The following is a 23685-nucleotide window of genomic DNA, read 5'->3' on the forward strand; positions in this document are numbered from 1 at the left end:
CTATTTCCTGCGTCGTTATTGGGTGGTTGAGAGTAACTAATTTTTCCTCTGGGACCTTTTGCAATCCGTTTTTTTCCAGAAATCGGTCTATTTCTGCTTCATCTATCTTCTCCTCCTTGTACAGTTGCTTGTAGAATCTTTGAAAACACCATCTGATTTCCTCTGGTTTCTCCACGTTTTTCCCGTTTACTACCAAGGTATTGATGACATTTACCTTTTGTCTTTTCTTCAATTGCCAAGCTAGTAATTTTCCACACTTATTAGCCGATTCGAATGTTCTTTGCTTCATCATTTTCACTTTCCATTCAATATCCTGGTTCATTATGTTGGCATATTGGGATTGCAGGTATTTAATTTCTTTTTGAATTTTAACGCATCTGGGATGTCCTCTTAGTTCTTTTTCCTTTTCTTTGATTGATTTCAACAATCTCTCCATCTCTGCATTTTGTTGTCTCTTCTTTTTTGCTTTTTCACTAATAAGAAATCCTCTCATTACAGCTTTACTTGCATCCCAAGCGATTCTTTTCTCCACTTCGGAACTCCAATTTATCTGAAAATATTCTTTCATCTTTTTCGCCGCTCTTTCCACTAGCTTGGTGTTTCTCATCAAAGCGTCATCCATTCTCCATCTAAAAGAGTCCTTGGAAATCATTTTTAAATTTAGCTGTACAGGATTGTGGTCTGAAAGAGTTTTAGGGCCAATTTCTGCCTTTTGTATTTTTGGAGCCAATTCATTCGAAATCCAAATATAATCTATCCTCGACCATGACTGCTGAGGTTCGCTGAAATATGTTGCCTCTGTATCTGTGGGGTTTTTTAGTCTCCATGAGTCCACCAAATTCAAATTGTCCACCATTTCAAAAAAGGTCTTTGGGAGTTTCCCATCATTCGTTAATTTAGTTCTTTGAGATCTGTCCATTAATGTGGAAACTGCACCATTAAAATCTCCAAGGCAAACTAATTTGTAATCCAAATAGTCCAACAGCGAGTCATGTATTTTCTTATAAAAGATTGACTTTCCATCATTTGGTGCATAAAGTCCCAGAATCAAAAATTTTTCGCCTTGTACGTTAATTTCAATTGCGATGTATCTCCCTTCTTCATCTTTAAAAAGCTGTCTTGGGCTATATTTCTCCTTTGCATATATCACTACTCCTCTCTTCTTGACCTTGTCCGATGATATGAACTCTTGGCCCAATTTTTTATTCTGTAATAATCTTCTGTGACGTCGGGCTATGTGGGTTTCCTGTAAACATATTATATCCAAATTCTTCTTTTCTATGCTGTAAAACACTCTGCGTCTCTTTGGCCTCTGGTTCAATCCCCGGACATTCCATGTCATTAACTTGAGCGCCATTTTCCTTTCTCTAGTCTTCTCCTCCAATTGCTTCTCCTTTCTTGTCTTCCTCTGGATCCTTGCCTGGGCTTGGTGGACTTGGTAGAGGTCCCGGCGGTGGTGGAAATACCTCTGGAAACCTGTAGAGTTGTGCTGGGTCGAGTGGTGTGCCTTTAAATTGTTCCAGATGCTTATCCAAGAACTTCTGTTTCTCCGCCAGGGACCTTATTCTTATCTTTTTCCCTTCAAACGTAAATGCCAGGCCTTCTGGAAATTCCCAACTGTAGGGGATTTTCCTTTTTCTGATCTCAGTTGCCAAATCGTTGTAAGGAACTCTTTTGTCAAGGAAAAATCTGGGGATATCCTTATAAAAAATTACTTTGTTCTGCTCTACCACCAGGTTGTTTCTGTAATGACAGTCCAGAAAGAAATCCCTATCGTGTCGGTCGTGACACACAATCAAACAGTCACTGACTGTTTTGTTACTTTTCTTTCCTCTGGAACCTCTTGGACCAAATCTGAAGGCCTTCACTATGCGCGCTGAGACGTTGATCTCTTCTATCTCCCAAAATCCTGAAAATAACTTCACTATGTAGTCTTTTAGGTCTTCCCCTTCCACTTCTGGAAGATTTCTTAGGCGGATGTTGCCCTCTCTTTGATGTAGTTGCAGAAACGCAAGGGACTCTTCCACAGACCTCTGTCGTGTTCCAATATTCTCTATCTGTTCCAAGTCCAAATTGTCCAATTTTTCCTCCACCTTTTTTATTTTTTCTTTGACCACTTTAATTTCCTCTGAGTCCTTTTTCAAGGTGGTCACCTCTTGCCCAATCCTGTTGATCTCTTCTCTGTTCTTCTTTACATTCTCCTCAATTTGCCCAATTGATTTTTCTAGGGTCTGCGTAGAATTTTTAATATCAGCTTTTATATCCGCTTGAAGTTTTTCTATCGCTGAATTCACTGCTGTATTTCCTGATGAAACTTGATCTTGTGTTTGCTTCAGCCCATCAGTAACGCTTTTCAGTCCTGCTGCAATTTCTGCCACACTAGCAACCAATTTCTCCATTTGTTCCTGTAGGGTTAGGGAAACAGAGCCTTTTCTTTTCTCAGAGCCAGTTCAATATTAGTAATAATACGAGAATTATTGTGGACATTTTAGAAAAACTGGAGAGAAACATAAACACAGATGCGGCATTATTGTTTGTTGATGCAGAGAAAGCATTTGACAAAGTTTCTTGGACATTTATGAAAAAGAATTTGGAAAGGATGGGAGTTGGCGAAAAGTTTTTGAATGGAATTAATGCCATCTATACAGAACAAAGAGCAAAAGTAATTGTAAACAGTGTGATATCGGAGGAGTTTGAAGTCGAAAAGGGAACAAGACAAGGGTGCCCTATCTCCCCTTTACTCTTCATTACGGTCCTGGAAGTCCTCCTAAATATGATACGAAAGGACAAACAGATAAAAGGAATTCGTGTGGGAGAGAAGGAATACAAATTACGCGCCTTCGCAGATGATTTGATGCTATCCCTGCAAGAACCGGAAAGCAGTGTCCCCAGAGCTTTGGGAATAATCGAACAATTTGGACTTGTAGCTGGTTTCAAGTTAAACAAGCAGAAAACCAAAGTTTTAGGAAAAAATATGAGTGCAGAACAAATTCAAAGAATACAGGAAGGCACTGGCCTCAATTTTGTCAAAACAGTAAAATATCTAGGTATCAACCTCACAACCAAGAATTTGAACCTGTATAAGGACAACTACGAAAAATTGTGGATGGAAATAAAGAAAGATATGGAAATATGGACAAGATTGAAACTGTCGTTAATGGGAAGAATTGCCGTGATAAAAATGAATGTCCTACCAAGGATGCTGTTTTTATTCCAAGCCATACCAATTTTGGATAAACTGGATTGCTTTAAGAAATGGCAAAAGGACTTATCAAAGTTCATATGGCAGGGCAAAAAGCCAAGAATCAAGTTTAAGATCCTAACAGACTCTAAAGAGAGAGGAGGCTTTGCCCTGCCGGACTTAAGACTTTACTTTGAAGCAGCAGCCTTTTGCTGGTTAAAGGATTGGTTTAAACTAGAGAACGCTGATGTATTGGACTTGGAAGGACATGATAATATGTTTGGTTGGCATGCATACCTTTGGTATGACAAGGTTAAGATCCACAGAACTTTTAAGTCTCATATAGTTAGAAAATCCTTGTATCAGGTCTGGACTAGATATAAAGACTTGTTAGAGAGAAAGACCCCTAGATGGATTTCTCCAGTGGAGGCCAAAGCCTATAAGAGACCGAACATGTCTGCAAACTGGTTAAGATATATGGACATATTGCAGCAGGAAGGGGACTCTTTTAAGCTAAAAAGTTACGATCAGGTGAAAAGTCAGGTCCCCGACTGGCTGCACTATCATCAGGTATATGAAACATTTAAAATGGACAAAAAAGTTGGTTTTCAAGTAGAAAAATCAAAACTGGAAACAGAACTGATAGAATCGAATTTTAAGAACCTTTCCAAAATGTATAATCTTTTGCTAGAGTGGCATACGAAAGATGAACTGGTTAAATCGTCAATGATAGACTGGGCGAAAGATGTAGGACATAATATCATGATGGATGACTGGGAGAGATTGTGGCAGAAAGGTATCAAATTCACCGCTTGTCATAGCTTAAGAGAAAATATAATGAAAATGGTTTACAGATGGTACTTGACACCAGTTAAGATAGCTAAGATGAATACCAAAATGTCAGATGTGTGTTGGAAATGTAAACATGCGAAAGGTACCTTTTATCATATGTGGTGGCTGTGCCCAGCGGTAAATGCTTTCTGGGATAAGATTTACAATGAGTTGAAGAAGGTAATGAAAGTTACCTTTTGTAAGAAACCAGAGGCATTTCTTCTGAGCATGACCAACGAAGAGATACCCAGTCAGGACAGAGTGTTTTTTATGTATGCCACAACAGCAGCTAGAATCCTATTGGCAAGAACATGGAAAGGTGAAGAGATACCAACGGTGGAAGAATGGCAGATGAAGATGATGGAGTATATGGAACTCGCAGAACTGACCGTCAGAATCCGGGACCAGAGGGAGGAGAAGGTGTCACGGGATTGGAAGAAATTTAAAGACTATTTAGTTAAATCAGTAAAATTGAACATTTGAGCAGAATCAAATAGAATAGCGGCTTTAGCAGGTTTATGTTAGATAAAATTGTCAGGAAGATATTTTTGTGTGAAAGATTTATTTGTTAGAAAATATGTTAAGATTTGGTGTTTAAGTTAAGATCTATATGCGATTAGGTATATGATCAAGTAAAGTAAAGCACATTAAAAATTGAGCAAATGTGAATAGAATAAGATACAAAGCTACCTAGGAGATATATATGATTTTGAAGACAGTGGAGGGAATGGGGGAAGTCCCCTAAAACAGAGAAGATAGTACCAAGAAAAGTAAGAGGATAAGTGTTAGTTTAAAGGTTTGTATATGTTTCTTTTTATTGTAATTGTTTGATTGTGTTTTTGTGCTGTGTTTATGTATTGTATTTTTGTATTGTTTTGTATTGTTAATGGTGGTGTTTATGTTATGTTTTTCTTTTGTCTTAATAGAAAATAATAAAATCTTATAAAAAAAAAAAAAAAAGAGAGAGCAATATGGTTCCATTCACATTTCAGGGCAAAATGACTTAATCCTCCCTTCTGGATGCAACACATGAACCAAAACAGAGCCTTCTTTTGAAACCTGCACTTCTCCAAATGTCTCAATGCAGTTCTCCAGCCATGGTGAGAGGAGACTGAGGCTTGAGCATCCTGTCAAACCTTCACCATATCTTTAAAACATATGGCTCCCCCAAAGAACCATGGGAACTGTAGTTTAAACAGCACTGATCTACATTCCCCACCACCCTTAACAAACTACAGGTCCCAGGTTTATTTGGGGGAAACGATGAGCTTTTAATGCATGGTTCACATGTGGCGACACAGCCTACACTCTCACAAACTGGAAGAGAAGCTGGTGCTGTCTTGTCTCCCACTGCCCTGGGGGATTTAAAGTTGTATTTGCTTCCTCTGGGTAGGGATCTGCTGGAAATATAAAGGGTGCTCATCTTCTTATTCCACAACCGCTACTGCCCTTATTAGGAGCCAGACAATTCCAGGCAGGCAACTGGAAGTAGAGGGAATGCAGGACAGTTTAACAATACATCTTTATATAGCTGCCTTTTCTGGCCTGCAGCTCTTACCCAGGCTAAACATACCCAAGTCTTCCAACCCTTCCAGGCCCCTCACTCATCTTTGCCAACCTCCCCTGTCCATGTTCAGAACCACATCCACACTACACATTTAGAAGCGTTGTTATACCACTTTGAAGGTCATGGCTTCGCCCAAAGAATTCTGGAAGCTGTAGTTTGATAAAGGACCTGAGAGTTTTTAGGAGAGAGCCAGTGTGGTGTAGTGGTTAAGAGTGGTAGACTCATAATCTGGTGAACCAGGTTCGCGTCTCCGCTCCTCCACATGCAGCTGCTGGGTGACCTTGGGCTAGTCACACTTCTCTGAAGTCTCTCAGCCCCACTCACCTCACAGAGTGTTTGTTGTGGGGGAGGAAGGGAAAGGAGAATGTTAGCCTCCTTAGGGTAGTGATAAAGCGGGATATCAAATCCAAACTCTTCTTAGGAGACCCCCTAGCCCCCTTACAGAGCTATAGTTTTGTGTGATTCCTCTGGGAAGGCATCAATGATTGGCCCTGCCCAGCCATTGGCAGTTAGTTGCCCAGGGATGCCAACTTGCAAAAGAGCAAAACATCTCCCACCATTTACTTGCCTGGAAAACTAAGTTTCTAGTCAAAACATATAAAAGCTTCTTTCTTGAAACAGCCTGCACGCCTTTCCATTTAACACTGTGATTCTAACTGGATCAGTGCATTTGATCAGCTAGTAAAATTTTGGAAAACTTGCTTGAATGTTTGCACGATGAATTGATTTCATTAGTTTTACCATTATTTAAGCCCTGGAATCTCTCTCCCCCCCCCTTCCTCTTTTGCTGTAATTCAAGTCTCTTATATTTCTAGTCATCGCGACACACACACACACCCCGCTACCGCCCTTCCATTCCCTGTAAGGACATCAGCGGAATGACATCGGTGAGAGGCATTGAATTGGAATCTATTTTGTTATTTTTGAAAGTTTTCGAAAGTCTGTTTCTCAGAGGGATTACGGCTAACCTTCACAGAAAGAATTCCTGAAGGTGGAATCCTTGCCAAAGATGATATCCTGGCTTCCCCATGCAAAGCCATCTGTCAGTCTGGCTTTCTGCCCTCCTCCTATCCTTGTTCACTGCCAGCCACTTGCAAGTGAAAGTAGAGCCAGAGATTAGCAGTCGAGAACATGCTCTGCATGCACAAGGACCACGGCATTCCCCAGGGAGGGCTGGGCAAGACTCCTGTGTGGGGACCCTCAGGAGGGTCTGCCAGTCAATGCAGACTAGGGATCACCAACCTTTTGGGGCTCTGAGGCCCCTTTAGAAATTCAAAGAAAACCTGTCACAGACATCACAAAGCACCCATTTCATAGAAGAAGCATGCAATGCTCAGACCTCCGTCTACCAAACAATAGGCAAAACACCTCTGCACACAACCAAATGAACCACAGACAAAACAAAGAGTGCAATTCCTCACTATGCTAGGCAATCTCCCCATCAGACAGCCCCGCAAAAATCCAAAACCATCAGTTTTATGGTGGGTGCCGAGTACGGTGTCCAAGTCACTGTGGTTCCTATGTTTGGGAACACCTTATTGGGGACATCTACTCTAGTGGTAGAGACAGGGCCAGCCCAAGACATTTTGGCACCTGATATGAACCATAAAATGGCACCAGGGAAGAAGGGGTGAGTGAAGATCTACAACAGGACCAAGGGGGGGGGGGATAAAAATCTACACCAGGATCTGCTGTCCCTGTGGATATGCCACCTGAAACAGTTGCCTCACCTTGCCTCATGATTGGGCCACCACTGCATAGACAATATCAAGCTAGATGGACCATGTATAAGTCTTGTTTATTTGGGTTAAGTTTTTGATGGGTATTGTGTAATGCGTCACAACATTTTTATTGTGTAACATACATAAGAATGCATTTGATGTGGGAAGGCTTCTCTCTGGTCAGGTGAAAGTCAGCTTAACTGTCATGTGGGGCCTTCGCCGTGAGTCAGAATTCTTAGTATGCAAAAGAATAAGAGAAGGTATAGAGACTTCCACAGAGTCCTCAGTTGTTGGGGCTTAATTGGGGTGGAGAGAAGACAAGGGTGATTTGGCTAAGTGTTTTAAATGGGTAATTAACTCTTTCCTCAAAACTGCCTTAGTAGAACATTAAGTTACATAAAAGCTGTTGGTATTTAAAGTGATGCAACAGTTTAACAAAATGCACGCTCATATAAAACACAATAAGACTTTAAAGCAGGCATAGGCAAACTCGGCCCTCCAGATGTTTTGGGACTACAACTCCCATCATCCCTAGCTAACAGGACCAGTGGTCAGGGATGATGGGAGTTGTAGTCCCAAAACATCTGGAGGGCCGAGTTTGCTTATGCCTGCTTTAAAGTAACCAGCCAAGCTTGTGCACTTAATAATCATGTAATATTGCAATAAATAATCTTGCAATAAATAATCACAGGTAACTTTGATGAGCTCTGTGCCACACTTTCACTCCACAGTTACCAGGTTGTCAGTAAGTTAAGGGTTCAGGCAGAGTAAGTGACACTGAATAGTTTAGAGGAGCCACTGGAGTGGAAGCTGCATTTTGTGGTTATAGGGTCAGTCAGCAGATACCTTCCGCTTTTGCTCAACATGGACCAAATGTTTGTGTTGGTATAAGGACATTTCTTAGGAGCACATCTCAGGAGCCTGCTTTCCTGTGACATGGCTTTGTGAAAATGGACCTGGTGATTACAGCTCTGGAACTCGCAAGCAATGATTCAACAGAACGTCCCTATGCTTTCCACCGTTCCAGCCTCTTGCCGCCGCCACGATGTTGATGCCTAAAAAAAACCCACGTTGCCATCTATGAACTCCTTTTTAAGGAGGGAGTGGTGGTAGCTAAGAAAGATGTTCATATGCCTAAACACTGGCAGACAAAAATGTGCCCAACCTCCACGTCCTAAAAGCAATGTAGTCGCTGAAATCTCGTGGTTACGTGAAGGAGCAGTTTGCATGGAGCCTTATCTATTGGTATTTGACCAATGATGGCATCCAGTACTTGAGGGACTATCTCCATCTGCTGCCTGAAATTGTGCCTGCCACCTTGCGTCGAAGTCGTCCTGAAACTGGATGACCCCGGCCAAAAGGTTTGGAGGGCGAGCATCCTGCTTGCCTTACACAGGGGAGAGGATGACAGGGACACCTACAGACGCAGTGCTGCTCCTTCTGGCGCTGACAAGAAGGCAGAGGCTGGAGCTGGGTCAGCTACTGAATTTCAGTTTAGAGGTGGATTTGGGCATGGGCGTGGTCAACCACCTCAGTAGAAATCTGTTGCTGTTTGGTTGCATCTTGTGTATAATAAATAGGTGAAAAATGCAAAACAAACAAACAAACAAACAGAATGTCCCTATAGGACTTTGGCTCCAGCTGGAGAAGAGGAAACAATCTGGCTCATTCCTTCCAACTGTAGAACCCTTCTCCTTCAAAGCAAGGTAGGCCTTAAAGTACATTACACATCCATTTCAAACATTTCCATATGAAAAGCCCCTTCTAATCTACTGCTAACTTGACTTAGCCTTAGCACACGCTGCCATAACAGCATGCCAAAACTCTTTAAATCCTGTGCTTTGCTGGATTTATTGTGGCAAGATAATGTTACTTTAATGAGGCATTTCATGATTTACTTTCCATTTCGGCATAGTTTAAAAACAAACTCACGCCGCGGAAAGTGGGACACAATAGGCTGTGACAGCGCTTTCATTATGATCTCTTACTGCAGCCTTATAAATGGGTTTAAAATGGATATTATTTACCTACTGGGTAGTGCAGGCTCTCTTGGATTATGGGAGAGCTGTGGGCAATTTCTTTATTTAGATAGCAGCTTGCCTTTCCCCCTGTAATTTCAGGGTAAATATAGTTTTCGTGGGCACCACGCTTCCGTTTCACTTGGCCGTTTCCACAGGCTCCCTGTTTCAGAGGCCGATTGCCCTGGGGAAGGGGTAGCCAATGGGGCACCTTCCAGACTCCAAACTCCCTTCAGCCCCAGCAGGTATGGGAAATGGTCACAGGGGGTGGGAGTTGTAGTCCAGCAACATCTGGAGGGCCCTACGTTGGCTGCCCCTGACACAGAGAAAATAGAGGAAACAGTAGGGAGCAGCAAAAGAGGAAGATATATAAGGGAGTTCTTTCAATCTTGGCCATTGTGCTTGTCAGGGCCGTCTTAGGAACATCGGCCGCCATGGCGTGGCGATCCCTCTGGCGTCCCCAGTCCCCCGGGAGTAGTGGTGGTGGTGGGCTGGCGGGGGGAGAGGGTGGCGTCCGGGGGAGAGCGCGGGGTGCAGTTCCAGTTGCGGCCGGCTCACAGCCCGCCCGGGAGCAGCACGGGCGGCAGCGATAGCGCTGCTGGTGCACGAGCGCCCAGCCGCCGCCGGGGCCGCACAGCTCCCCCGCTCGCTGCACTCACTGGGGTGCCCATGGGGGGCGGTGCCCTGGCGCCCCGTGCCAGTAGCTCCAATGGATAAGACAGGGCTGGTGCTTGTGAGACTTCCAGCATAACCTAAATATATGAATGTCAAATCGCGTGAAAAAAGCTGCAATAAATTATTTGATTTTATGGTGCATTTTTTACCCCCCCCCAAAAAAAAATCAACATATTGCCATGTGGTGTTGGAACATCGCTTGCAACCCTGGTAGTACTTAAATGAAAGAAGCTTTTCTAAATATTTTACAGCTAATTAATTAGTGATGAATAGAAATGGTTATTATGATGCATCATAGATTTGTGTGAATTATTGAAAGGTACATTACATCGACGGATGTTAAGGACAGTAGTTATAAACTGGCACACAAAATTATTTATAAATGTCTCGCATCTACGACAAGTTGCCACACCTAAAAGGATAATTTATTAAGAACTTTTTAAATATTATACAAGAAAGCTCCCCCTCACTGCAGTTAAATTGGGCTGGCTCTAGGCACATCAAAGAAGCATTTCAGTTAAATACATTGTAAACTTTGAAAAATGGAACTCTACAGTGCCATCTGATGTCACAGTGTTATAATGAATATACAATGCATAAAAGCATAGCTGTCAAGTTTCGGATTTCAAAAAATAAGGGATCAGCAGCCTCACCTATCCCGGGGACAGTCACATGGCAGTGGTGGGTGGAGCCAGAAGCAAAAGTGGGTGGCACTGGTGTGACCGCGCGCAGTAGGCTTACTGTATTTTGGAAACGCTGCCCGTGGGCTACGACGCCTATAAGCGCAGGAAATGGCTCCCGCTTGCTTTGAGGCTGCAAGGAGGCGAGGTCTTCCCAGTCCCTGGCCAGCAGGGGGAGGGAGAGGAGCTGCTTCCTTTGAAAAAACGGGAAATTAAAGGGATATAAAAAATAAGGGATAGCAGCGGGAAACTGCTTGAAATAAGGGAGATTCCCGGGGAAAATGGGATACTTGACAGCACTGATATAAAGTGCTTTTCCTTTGCCAATGCAGGTAAGTCCCTGGAGTAATGCTACTTAATGGCACTGTAGAATGAACTAGAATGATAGGATGGCTTCTTCCAAATCACCAAAAACAAGCTTGTTTTCTCCTTCTCTGGAGGGTAGGACCTGAACCAATGGCTTCAAGTTACAAGAAAGGAGATTCCAACTAAACATCTGAAAAAACTTTCTGACAGTTTGACAGTGGAACAGTCTCCCTCGGGCGGTTGTGGACTCTCCTTCCTTGGAGGTTTTTAAGCAACGGTTGGATGTTTCAGCTGAGATTCCTGCATTCCCGGGAGTTGGACACAATGACTCTTGGGTTCCCTTCCAACTTTATGATTCTATGAAAAATGAGGATGAAAGATGACACCAATTTGCATAACATTTCCATATGTTAATTTATGTTGTGGATGTAAACTATATCCTTTACATAGAAATGCAATACATATCACCACAGTGAGGAAGACTGTGACCAGGTAACCTCTGTGCCCACTGAGTCTGCTGCCCTGGTGCTATTGATGGGTTTGTTCAATGCCCAGGGTCTCCTCTCTTACTGATTTTGATCTTTAAACTGCACTTGGAACTGGACAACCCTTCAAAGAAAGAGCTCCTTCGAATAGAGGATTGTCTCCAGGAAAGTAGGACGCCTGACCAACCTCAAGAACAAGCCAGAAAGTTGAGAAATATTTAGTATCAAACGTTGGCCTAGTTGCACATCACACCTGCAGCAGCTCACACAAATGAAATAGGTATCTACATTGGCACCTGTAGAGCTCATACTGGGCAGTTGCCTCCGTAGAAAAGGCTTACAAAACACAGCCTATAAAACACACAGAGGTTAAAATACAGGTTAAATATAGGTTAAAGCTAACAGTGTGTATTATAATATATACCAGGAAATATGATGATTACTGGTCACACCAAAATCATTGCAGTAGGCCACTTGGGCAGAGGACATCCTTGTTCCTGCTCTGAAAAAGTCCCAGAACTGCTCTCCTCCACATTCTCCTTCCACAAATGGACCATAAAATATGTATTTTTGAAGTCTGGGATCATGTATCTTAAGGCAGCCCAGGTCACCAGTGCAGTCTATGCTCCTCTTAAGCAGCCTGGCTCTGTTTCATCTTATCCACTGTCCCTTTTGATTTGCATCTCTTAAATGCCAGAGGTGATCAGCTTTGCTAGACACAAAGAAATAGCCTTCCATGAATAAGAGGAAGCACAGGATGAAAAAAATAAGACAATATCCTGGGGGATTCATAAGCATGCAGGTTCACAACCAGCCATGTGAAGGAAACCAGCAACATTGCTAAACAGGAATTGCTACAGCATGGAGCATCATGGAGCCTTGTTGAGCAGAGGACATCTTCAGATGGAGAACTGAGTGAGCTGATTTCTTGCTTAATTTGAACTGAAAGGTTTATAATTGTTTTTGACCTGTTGCTGTGGAAGCTGTGCCTTTGATTCCTCCCACCCAACTAAGTACCTTCACACTCATTTCTCCTAATCTTCTCACACATGTTTACAGTGTGGGAACTTCTACAGTGGAGCTGCTTCTAACACCACTTGGGTAACATGAGAGATCCCCCAAGTCATTGAGATGAGCCCATAGTACATTATTGTTGGAATAAGCAACAGACTTTAATTAAAGCCCATTGGGCGAGAGAGGAGAAAAGCCTCTAAATTGTTAATATCAGCAGCCATTTCTGGATACAACAGAAGCAAGGCAAAAAAACAAGCAAGCAAGCAAGCAAACAAACAAACAAACAGAAACTAAACTAAACTTTTTGTTCCTACATACATGTTTACAGCTAGTTGCGTGAGTTGTTTGGGCCACCCTATCTAGTAAATTCTTCTCCTCTCACCCAGTTGATAAAAGGGAACACACCCTTCACTTTCCCAAGAGATCTGGGTTAGATCCAGAATAATTAATCTGAACTTTAAAAATAATCTAAGAGATGAAAAAGAAAGTGGGAAAGAGCACCATTTTCCCAACTTCCTCCTTCAGTTGTATGTGAGAAGAAGGTAGCCTTTCTTGTGACCAATGTGGTTTAGAAATGCTCTTATAAGTAAATGAATTGGTGGTTTAGAAAGGCTTTTATAAGTAAATAAAACATCTCTGACTCATGAAGCCATAAATGTCTTATACCCATCAGAGGCCACATTCTACCCTAGATCTAATCACGACCTTCAGGATAAAACACCTTCTTGCCCATGAAACCTGTGTGCCAAATATGAACTGTAAAGTCATGGAGAGAGACATTCCTGGTTGCTACCCTACAGACAACTGCCCATATTTCTTCCCTAAAGGTCCAGGCCTGTATGCCACAAGTAGGGAACCTGTGCCCTCCAGATATTGCTGGACTGCCTCTGACCCTAATGAGCATGGCCAATGGTCAGAGGTGATGGGGGTTGTAACCCATATGGAGGACCACAGGTTCCTCATCCCCGATATGCATCTTTCTAAAGTGCTGAGTGGGGTGAGTCAAAATAGATTAGGCTGATAGATAGGAAAGTCCAAACTGAATGCATGAATTAATGCAGTTGTACAGTATCTCAAAGAGTTCTGAAGGTGAGGAGCACTAATGTTCATTTGCTGTTAAGAAACTGTTACAAAAAGAAAAATGGATACGTTGAAACGAAGACAAATGATTCTTCCTTGTTCCGGATTGTGTAGCACTTGCTCCTTTAAGTGCCACTCCACTCTGCACTGTCATTAGTTATCACCGAAGCTACGCAAAAAGTTACTATTTGGCATGAATGATGGCGGTCGCATCTTGTCAGTCAATGAACATTCCAACAAAGGACATAATCTTTCGTAGCTTGTGGGGAAATTGGAAGATCCCATACAAAAAAGCAGCAAAAGGTTCCTGAGCAAAACTAGGAATGTTAGGTAGAAATACCTCTTTACAAAAGGAAAAGAAGAAGAACATTTTGTCTCAAAGAATAGGACCAAATACAATTGCTTAACCAAAATAAAAATACTGCGTTATGGGTTTCTTCTCTGTCTGAGCTTGAAGATTCAATTATTGATTTTTCTCGGGAGTGCTCCTTTTTCGGAATGAAAAAGTTATCCAGAGTCCCTCTTACATATTCTAAGATTCTTAAATTCTCTTACGTTTCAGCAACATGGATGAGATTTCTGTGCAATGAAAGATGTAGAGTTTTGTCCAGCCGTTCTGTAGCAAGATCATAATGAAATAAACGTGCTTCTTAAATGTTATTTCCGAAGGTTGGTATCAGACTTTTACTGAGGTTCTGCTTAATCTAGAAACCTCAGTGCCAATTCAAATATTCAGAGAGGCCTCCTAAGCTGTACTGCTTCAGAATACAGGGTCATGGATGGGGGAGATGAGGTTACACATTTGAAAGTTTCCACGTGTAAAAGCCACTCTGAATGTGGAAATGCAGTCAGGGAGAAGGGCTCAAGTCTAGCCTTCTTGCTGGCTTCTTAACCTTCTACAGATATAGAGAGGTGGTTTGTTTTTGTTTCTGATACACAGAGCACTCAGATATATAACTTTAAACTCCATTTGTAAAGAAAGTTTCTTTCTGTGCTTGCAGCAACCAATGATATTGGGGAAGTCACTGAACTATCTCTGATGGCTTCCAAAAAGTTATTCCCCAATGGAAACTGGGTGTCTGGTACGCATAACTGCTTCTGGGTAGAGACTGAAAATGCAGTCAAAATCTAGAGGGGAAACTCAAGTCTACCAAGGGCAGGACTATGTAGCTCCCTTCCGCTCTCATCAGATCTTTTCGGCTTAGATTGTCTTCTGTGTCAGTCATCTTCCCTGATGGACACAAACAAGGTAAAGTCACCAGGTCAACTTCTGCTAATGAGTGCAAGAAGTGTTTCCAGTTTCCAGGAGATCTGCTTAAGGCTCAACAATCCTTCCCTTTTCCTTCACATCAGTCTTGAATGAAACTGCTGTGTGCTACTGATTCATTAGTCCCATCTTTGCCTGGGAGCCATTTTTCTTTATAGGAAATTTCCAAGAAAGTGCAATACATGTTACACTGATAAGGAGCAAAAGGCTTCCATGCATGTGAAAGGGAAAGAGTTGATGATTTCCATCCCATTTCTTCTTTGTTTTGATAATGAATGTGATTTGCAGCATATAGTTTCCTCTCTGGAAAGCCACAATTTTTCAAAGAGACAGCATGACTATTGAACTTACCTCAAATGAATGGCTTTTCAGCCAACAGCAAATCAATGAACAAAGACTCCCCCTTCCCCCAGAGTATGAATGTCTCAAGCATCACAGCAACACCAAAGGAAGTTTTGATTCATTTTGTTCACTCCTAGATTACTGGAAATAAAATGTGCTGGAACAAAAGTTTCATTTTCAATAGAATCCCTTTAAATCCACCCAGAGGAACTTCTCTGCCTCTACTTCCCAGTGTAGACAGAATTCAGAAACCTGGAAAATAGGTGACAACCATTGATGCAACACCAAAGGAAGCTTTGATTCATTTTGTTCACTCCTAGATTACTGGAAATAAAATGTGCTGGAACAAAAGTTTCATTTTCAATAAAATCCCTGTAAATCCACCCAAAGGAACTTCTCTGCCTCTACTTCCCAGTGTAGACAGAATTCAGAAACCTGGAAAATAGTTGACAACCATTAATGCTTCACTGGCCCTGATTCTGACTTTGAAGGACACAAGTTTGTGGCTTGGCGAGATTGTGGCTTGAATGACGAGAGGGCCAAACCAAGCCATGCCCACAATGGATAGGACTCAGCAAAGAGCTACTGCTATATAAAAGTGACTCAGCCCTGAGTTCTGGTCAATTAGGAGTCCCACCAAGGAGGACATGGGCTTCCAGAGAAAGCCACCACTGGCAGCTCTGGAGTTGGAGCGGTCCTCCAAGAGGTCCTCCCTTACCATGACTAGAATTCCCATTTGTGCTGAATATATAAGGGAGGATAGAAATCCAGTCTCTCTAACCTGGAGATCAGACTTCCCCACTCCCACCGTAGATCAGACTAATGTAAATCATGCCCCCTGAAGCCCATGCAGATTAGGATTGATAGAGTAGAGATTAGCTACATGTTACCGAGAAGCTCTGTTTAGCTAGAACTCCGCATGGGCCCTGGAATTATCTGTTCATTCTGACTTCACTCTAAGCAGTGAGCGCAGTGCTTTTGCAAGAAATTTGTTATTGCTATTGTGGAGAAAATCACAGTAGTTTGAGCTAAGCAGCCTCCTATAAAGGGAATCTATAGTGGCTCCTGCCAGACGCCCTCTCCATAATAACACCATAAAGGGAATTTCCCCACAGCAACAATAAGTACAAAAGCCAAATTAAGTCATTGAACCATGACCATATAGAATGCAAGCATATGTCCTTAATTGGTTATTAATTAACACCAAGAAGGTAGGCATTCTCCAGAAGTCAAAATTTACATTTCCTGTGAAATGTCTCCACCTTTTCTACTGTGCCCCTCCCCATCATAAAGAGTTAAACTCAGTCTAAATCTCAATACACAGCTGGAGTAATTTCCGTCTTATTATAATCATTCTACCATAATGTCCCCTTCTTCACAGAGATCGTAAGATATTTGTAATCCTGGTAGATTTCTTCAGCCATTTCAACCAGCAGAATTCACACTAATGTGGCAGAAAACATTTCCTATACCAAAGTCAAGTTATCCCACTTAGAAGATTACGGAAAGGAACTCTTGCCAAGATGCTGTTTCAGGATGATTGACTGTGATGATGTACACAGTAGTTGAAATGCATTGCAGTATGTACATTATATATCAAGACACTGAAAATGAGGGGAATCAGCTGTCAAGCTATCAATTATGATATGTCATTTGCAATGCAACTTACATAATGTCTGGTGAATGATGTACCTAAATTCATAGAGCTTTCCATCTCAGAATAAAATAGACAGCACATAGATGTTCAAGAAAGCTGGGCAACTCTTTGGTTTAAAAGAGGCCCAAATAGTCTGGCACTGGATTATTATTTTTTTAGTAGGAGGGTTTTAATTATTTCAGATCTGGAACCTAAAAGTATCTAATTATTCCAGATCTGATGCAGCCCCAAATCTCCTTAAGGTGCAGGATCTTGGCCTCCAGTGCTGTGACTCTGCTGCTTTATATTGCTTAACTTGTTGAATGATTTGTGGCATTTCAATTGTCCTCTGTTTATATTTTGTTTTAACATGCTGTCCACCACTTGGGGGTCCTTTGGAATGAAAAGCAGTATACAAGTGGTACCTCGGGTTAAGAACTTAATTCGTTCTGGAGGTCCGTTCTTAACCTGAAACTGTTCTTAACCTGAGGTACCACTTTAGCTAATGAGGCCTCCCACTGCCGCTGCGCATCCGCTGCACAGCCGCTGCACAATTTCTGTTCTGTTCTGTTCTGTTCCGCAGAGGACCTTAAGGTCCATAAATAGTAACACTCTAGAGGTCCCGGGCCCTAAGGAAGTCAGATTAGCCTCAACCGTCTGTAACCTGAAGTGTCTGTAAACTGAGGTACCACTGTATAAATAAATGGGTGGTAATGTGCCTAAATGTTCCAATCAAGCAAGAGAGAAGCATGCAAAAACAGGCTTAGGAAGACACCTGGAAAGGAACAATCCTATATGCTGCCATCCATATGGCACTACATTCCCTTGTTTTGCAAGGCAGATAGAAGTGGCTCCCTTCTAGTTTTCATGAGAACTTTTTTTCAAGTAAAAAATAATTTACTGTGGAAATGTGGAGAATTTAAGACTGGAAAATTTAAGATTGGAAAAACGAGAAACTGAGAGTACTAGTTTTGATGGATCCAGAATGCGGCAGCTAGACTAGTGACTGGGAGTGGCTGCCAAGACCATATAACACCTGTCCTGAAAGACCTGCATTGGCTCCCAGTACATTTCCGAGCACAATTCAAAGTGTTGGTGCTGCCCTTTAAAGCTCTAAATGGTAGACCTGAAGGAGTGTCTCCACTCCCATTGTTCAGCCTGGACACTGAGGTCCAGTGCTGAGGGCCTTCTGGCGGTTCCCTCACCGCGAGAAGTGAGGTTACAGGGAACCAGGCACAGGGCCTTCTCGGTAGTAGCACCCTCCAACCAGATGTCAAGGAAATAAACAACTACCTGACTTTTAGAAGACATCTGAAGGCAGCCCTGTTTAGGGAAGTTTTTAATGACTGATGTTTTAGAGTGTTTTTAATATTCTGTTGGAAGCCGCCCAGAGTGACTGGGGAAACCCAGACAGATGGGCAGGGTATAAGTAATTATTCTTCTTCTTCTCCTCCTCCCATCCCTTTTCTCCACTCCATTTTCTCTGATCCCTGCACCCATCCTTGTGTTGCCTAAAGGAGGGGCATGTCTTTTGTTTTTCTTTCCTTCTCCTTGGCCTCTTCCTTGTATATTTGAAGAGGCGGGAAGAGAAAGAGCATGAATACCAGCAGCAGTGATGTTAAATGCTACCAGTATCTTGCACTTTAGAGCATTCCAGGTATTTGCATCCATTATCTCAGAAAACTCTGCAACAACCCTGGAAGAGAGGTCAGTACTGCTATCCCCATATTGCTGCCCCTGCAGCTTGCCTAAAGCAGGTTCATTGCAGAGAAGGGATTTGAACTGGTTCACAGTGCAGATTTTCTGGTTCACAGCTCAGCTGCACTGCCACCATGATGTAATCAAATGGATTACTAAGCTATGGAGCTTGGCAGATAGCAACATAAAATATTTGATAAATGTTCCATGGAGCTTACAATAAGTTGCTCCCAGCTTTTTGGGATCTAGCTTCTGGAATCACTGGGATCTTAGTTCCCACCGTGGCGCATCTCTCTGGAAACCTCCTAAATCCCATTGTGAAGTTAATGTCTCCCTCTCTCAAAATGTCATGTTCTTCTTGTATAAAACTAAAAGATTCTTTTTATCTCCAGCTCCAGTATTAATAGCAGGTCAATGGCTATTTCCATCTGGCTCTCCATCAAAGTGTCAATGCTGATTAAGCACACATCTAACCACATTATGCAATGCAACCGCTGCTCAGGTTGGACTACTATTGTATTTTAATGGAAGCGTTGCTGTTCCCGGCCATCGTAGCACCAATTTCACTAATGCCAAGATCACGGGCATGACCTAGTTAAGCCATAAATGAGAGCATGAAAGGGTTTAGCGTTCTTCCTACTTCACGGACCAGGAGTGTCTGCTTTGTGGGCAACTTCTGCAGTAGAACGAAACTCTTCCCATACAGTGCACAAAATGGTAAAATGATTATTGGATTGTACCACTTTAGACTGCAGGTGGGAAATCGCATGGCTGAATACTTCCCCACGTTAAAATTTTCAAAAACCCTCCTCCACATCAAGTAGAATTAAGAGAGAAAAGTTCTAGTGTAGTTTCCCCCTGACACATTAGCATATTTTATATGCAACAATATTTTTTAAATAGAGAATGTTCAAACATGCAGCCTTCACCAGTACCACTTGCTGTGGTGTGGTATAGCCCAGGAATACTTTACTTCAGTAGTGGCTGCTAGGCTGGGGCAGAGTTATGGAGATGCCCTCCTGACACTGGTGTTGCTACAGCTTATCTGGCTGGGACTGAGGAGGGTGGGGTTACACCAACACAGCCAATCCAATACTCCTGCCAGCACATTCGCACCGCCCTGACCACACTTCTGTCCTGCCCCACTCCAGCAATATCGACATAAGCTATAGCGAAATAAGTGAGGGCTCCATTACTTTGGTCCTCAGCACCGGTCCTCAGCACTCATGCTTAATCTCCTCACCCACTTTTTCCACACTGGGATCAGGGATCCATGAAACTGATTAATGCAAGTGGTTTTGTCTGCTGCTGGTATTTTTACATGGTGCTTTTCCAGCAACAACTTTTGAGTTCACAATACTAACCAAGGATTAAAAATTAATTTCCATCAATATAATTTCCATCAATATCACAACAGCATATACATAAAGCAAAAGGTCTGTGAAGAAGGTAGCAGGACATTCAGAAAGCATTGGCCTTTTCTCTTTGTTTGAATGAAATATTTCTTGTGCCTTTTTTCTTCTGTACGTGCTGTGAGCTCCTACTCACTTATTTCTTGCATGTGAAAAGTAGGCTTAACTATCTATCTCCCTATATATCATCTATGTATATCTATCTATCTATCTATCTATCTATCTATCTATCTATCTATCTATCTATCTATCTATCTATCTATCATCTATCTCTATCTATCTATCTATCTATCTATCTATCTATCTATCTATCTATCTATCTATCATCTATCTATCTATCATCTATCTATCTATCTATCTATCATCTAACTCATTGGGCAGAACATGATCCTGAGTCTCTCCTTCCCTCCTTGCCCCCCTGTTTTGGAATTCTTTTCCGAATCTTGCACTTTGGGAGGGGAAATCGTCTTTGGTGTTCTCATTCTATGCTCAATGAATAGCCTACATTTCTTAACACTACAGCAAGGATGGGGAACCTTGTGGCTTCCCGGATCTTGCATGCTGGCTGGGACTGATGGGAGCTGTGGAGTCCAGCAGCATTGTAGCTCCAAAACTTGCCCAACCCTGGGTAAGTAGTGATGATGATTATGATATTAGTTGTGTTTCTTCCTTGGCTGGGTGAGGCATCTGTTTGCCCTGTGTTGATCTAAGCTTCACCCAAGGAAGGGTTTTTGTCATTGTCATTGTTCAATGAGAGAAACATCTTTCATTACACTAAACATGTTAGTTGTAAATAAGATGACTGGCCTTGTCCTTTGCTGCCCTGACCCTTTATATAAAGGAATTTTACACTGCCATTAAAAATATATGACTCCAGGGATTCGGTTGACAAGGTGAAGGCTGCTGGAATTTGCCTTAATGGCCAAGCTGGCTTGGACATTCTTTGGCAGTTCCTTCTTTTGGTGAATAATTTACAAAGGTTCTCAAATGCTTTGAAGCAACTTCAATGCAAGTTGCAACTGACTCTCCAGAAGAATCATATAACAGCTTCGCCCCAGGTTCCACGGCAGCATAGAATTAAAAAGCACTTAATGGTTGGTTAATCATTCCTGTAGCTTGAGAAAATGTGGCTTGGTTCTTAAAGACATTCTTATGCAATTCAGCATCAATGGCACATGGTGAATTGTAGTTGGCGTAGCCCAGGAAAGGGTGCATAGAGGGTTGGCTCACGTGTACATCTGTACATCTTGACTGCATGCTTGGAGCTGATTCATTCACACATGCACTTTCACCACTTGATGCCTACAGTATCTGGAAGGCCGTGTGTGTGTGTGTGTGTGTGTGTGTGAATGGACCATCACAGATAAGAACATCACAGATATAACTTCCATCATCTCAAGCGCAATGCTTTTCAGGGGGAATCAGTTCATCCACTGCAGTCTTATACCTGAGAGCAATGCCCAATGAACTCAGTTGAATGCTCAGATAACTCCAGTTGCTGCTGCTGCTGTTTGTTGTTGTTTATTTGATAAAATTTATACACTGCTGGATTGTAAAAAAGGAGAAAACCTAAAACCCCCCCACAAAATACGAAACAGGAAAATCAAGGGGGGAAATATGTTTACATTAAGCAAGAGTAAATTATTGAGAAAGCAAGTTACGTTCATGCAGACCTGAAGGGCTGCTTGCTCCCTCGTGATCCTGCTTGCATCTCAATATCTAGCATGGAAAACCTGGTTGGCTTTCCGCACTGTCTGAAGTTGGACCACTCTTCCTTGTGAGCCTTGCAACGCCCCTTTTCTTTCCATCCCCCCCCCCCCAGACTCATAAAAAACCTCCTGTTTTAGGCAGGCATTTCAATGTGTACACATGAAACCTGCAGCAGATTAAAAATAAATAAATCTGGCTCTTGAATCAAATAGGATGTTTGATGGAATCTACTTATCCTATGGGGTTGATATCTTCCAGGGCTACATCCAGTGCTTGATATGGTTTATGTAACCCGGTCAGAGTCTCAGCAGGAACAATTGGAGAGACAGATTCAGGGTGTTATTTTAGTCACTTTTCTTCTTCATCAAGTTGTTTTCAGGAATCTGTTTGAGACATTAGCATTGCTCACCCGAAGCTGACTCACACATTAACAGGGACTATATTTTCTGTGCAATCAGGCTGGTTGGAGAGCAGATTGGATCTCTGGGGAGGAAGACAATTGCCCTCCCATCCCCAGCCAGGTGAGGCATCCATCACACATCCAGAGTTGCAAGGACAAGAGGTGTAACTCCTAGCCAAGTATAATTCCACAGCTCCTCTCGTTTTCAAAACCAAAGGCTATATACAGAGCAGATCCACTGAAATCAATGGATTTATTTAAGTCAATTGATTTCAGTGGATATTACTCTGAGACTCACTTACGTTGGATATCATCCAAATCCAAGGTTAGCGTTTGAATAGCTTTCAATCAACTTTAAAAAAGAAAACTGTGGCCATGAGCCAAAGATAAACACTTCTAAGTCCCACTGATTTCAGTGGACGGAAAGCAATGTTCTTACTTCATCATTTAAAATCAATGGCAATTGCAAGTGTTCAATCATTCTGACTGAAAAGGGTCTCTCCAAATTCTCCACACCCTTCAGGATGACACATGTTGCCATTTTTTTCTTTGGAATGCGGGAGGTGAAATTCTCCAATAGTATCCCTTAGAAAATTCTTTTCTTTTCTTTCTTTTTCTTTTTGGCTCACTTAATGTTGAATTAAACTCTATTGCTATTTCATATTGATAAATGAATGGAGGAATGGGCAATCTTTCAATGGGTGGAATTCAACGTTGCACTATGTTGAACATTCTGTCTCCACAAGCATATCAGCTTGCCAGATGGAATGATTCCTCATCCCCTCTGCCTGTGCACTGTTTTGGGGCTTCTCCCAATCCCGTAGAGCCATTTTCTTTTGGGCGGGGTACAGGAAGGACACAGGGGGAGGAGAAGGGGAAAGACCCATTGTTCAAGTGTCCTAGACTTGAGGCTTGTCAGGCGAATCTCCCCCTATAAAATTAAACAGTATTACAAGTGATCCACAATTGTGCCCCCAGACTCATGCGCAGTGAAACTGGGGAGGCCATGTTGCAAAATGTTCTCAAGAGGACTGAAATTCTCTGGCAAAGCAGGGTGAGGCAAGCATTTCTTTTTCAAAAAAATAGCTACAATTTTTTTTCCGGAGACATTTCTGTTTAGCCCTACTGCTTAATCTACCACCCTGACAGTGAAATCCTATCCATATATACCTAGAATTCAGTGGGACTTATTATTCCCAGGTAGGACTGCAGCCTGAGTGCTATTTACCTGAAACCTCCTCTTTTCAATCGTATAACTGCATTTTTATTTATTTTTGCACACACCTAACTGTTAACTGTTTTATAATCCTAATCCTAACCATGTTCACTTAGAAGTTAACCCTATTGATTTACATGAAGTGACTTTGATCTTGGTCGATGCTCCTCTTAAACATAAGCACAGGCAAACTATTTGTGGGGAAGAGAAGGGGAAAGGGGAGGAAAATTCTGCTTTCAGCTGAAGGTTTATCTCTAAACTGCTCCATTTCTGCTATTTGCGGTTCATGATTTGCAGTGTTCCGGGATGTCACATTGGGTTGTGTTCATTCATTTATCAGAGGAATACACTTCTGAGGCTGAAGTACGAAGGAAGTACGATAAACAGCCAATAATGACTAAGGCAACGTGCATAACAAATACTCTGGCTGAAACCCTGACGCGGCT

At 42.2% G+C, this 23685-nt stretch overlaps 1 protein-coding gene and 1 pseudogene across 8 annotated transcripts in view; one reads left to right on the plus strand and one right to left on the minus strand.

The window, feature by feature from the left end:
* KCNH7 (potassium voltage-gated channel subfamily H member 7) overlaps positions 1 to 23685 on the minus strand; it is a 271437-nt gene that overhangs the window by 118601 nt on the left and 129151 nt on the right. The window lies entirely within an intron of this gene.
* Positions 8322 to 8889, plus strand: LOC117056065 (annotated as a pseudogene).

Source organism: Lacerta agilis, chromosome 1 (genome assembly GCF_009819535.1).
Source record: "Lacerta agilis isolate rLacAgi1 chromosome 1, rLacAgi1.pri, whole genome shotgun sequence".
Taxonomy (NCBI): domain Eukaryota; kingdom Metazoa; phylum Chordata; class Lepidosauria; order Squamata; family Lacertidae; genus Lacerta; species Lacerta agilis.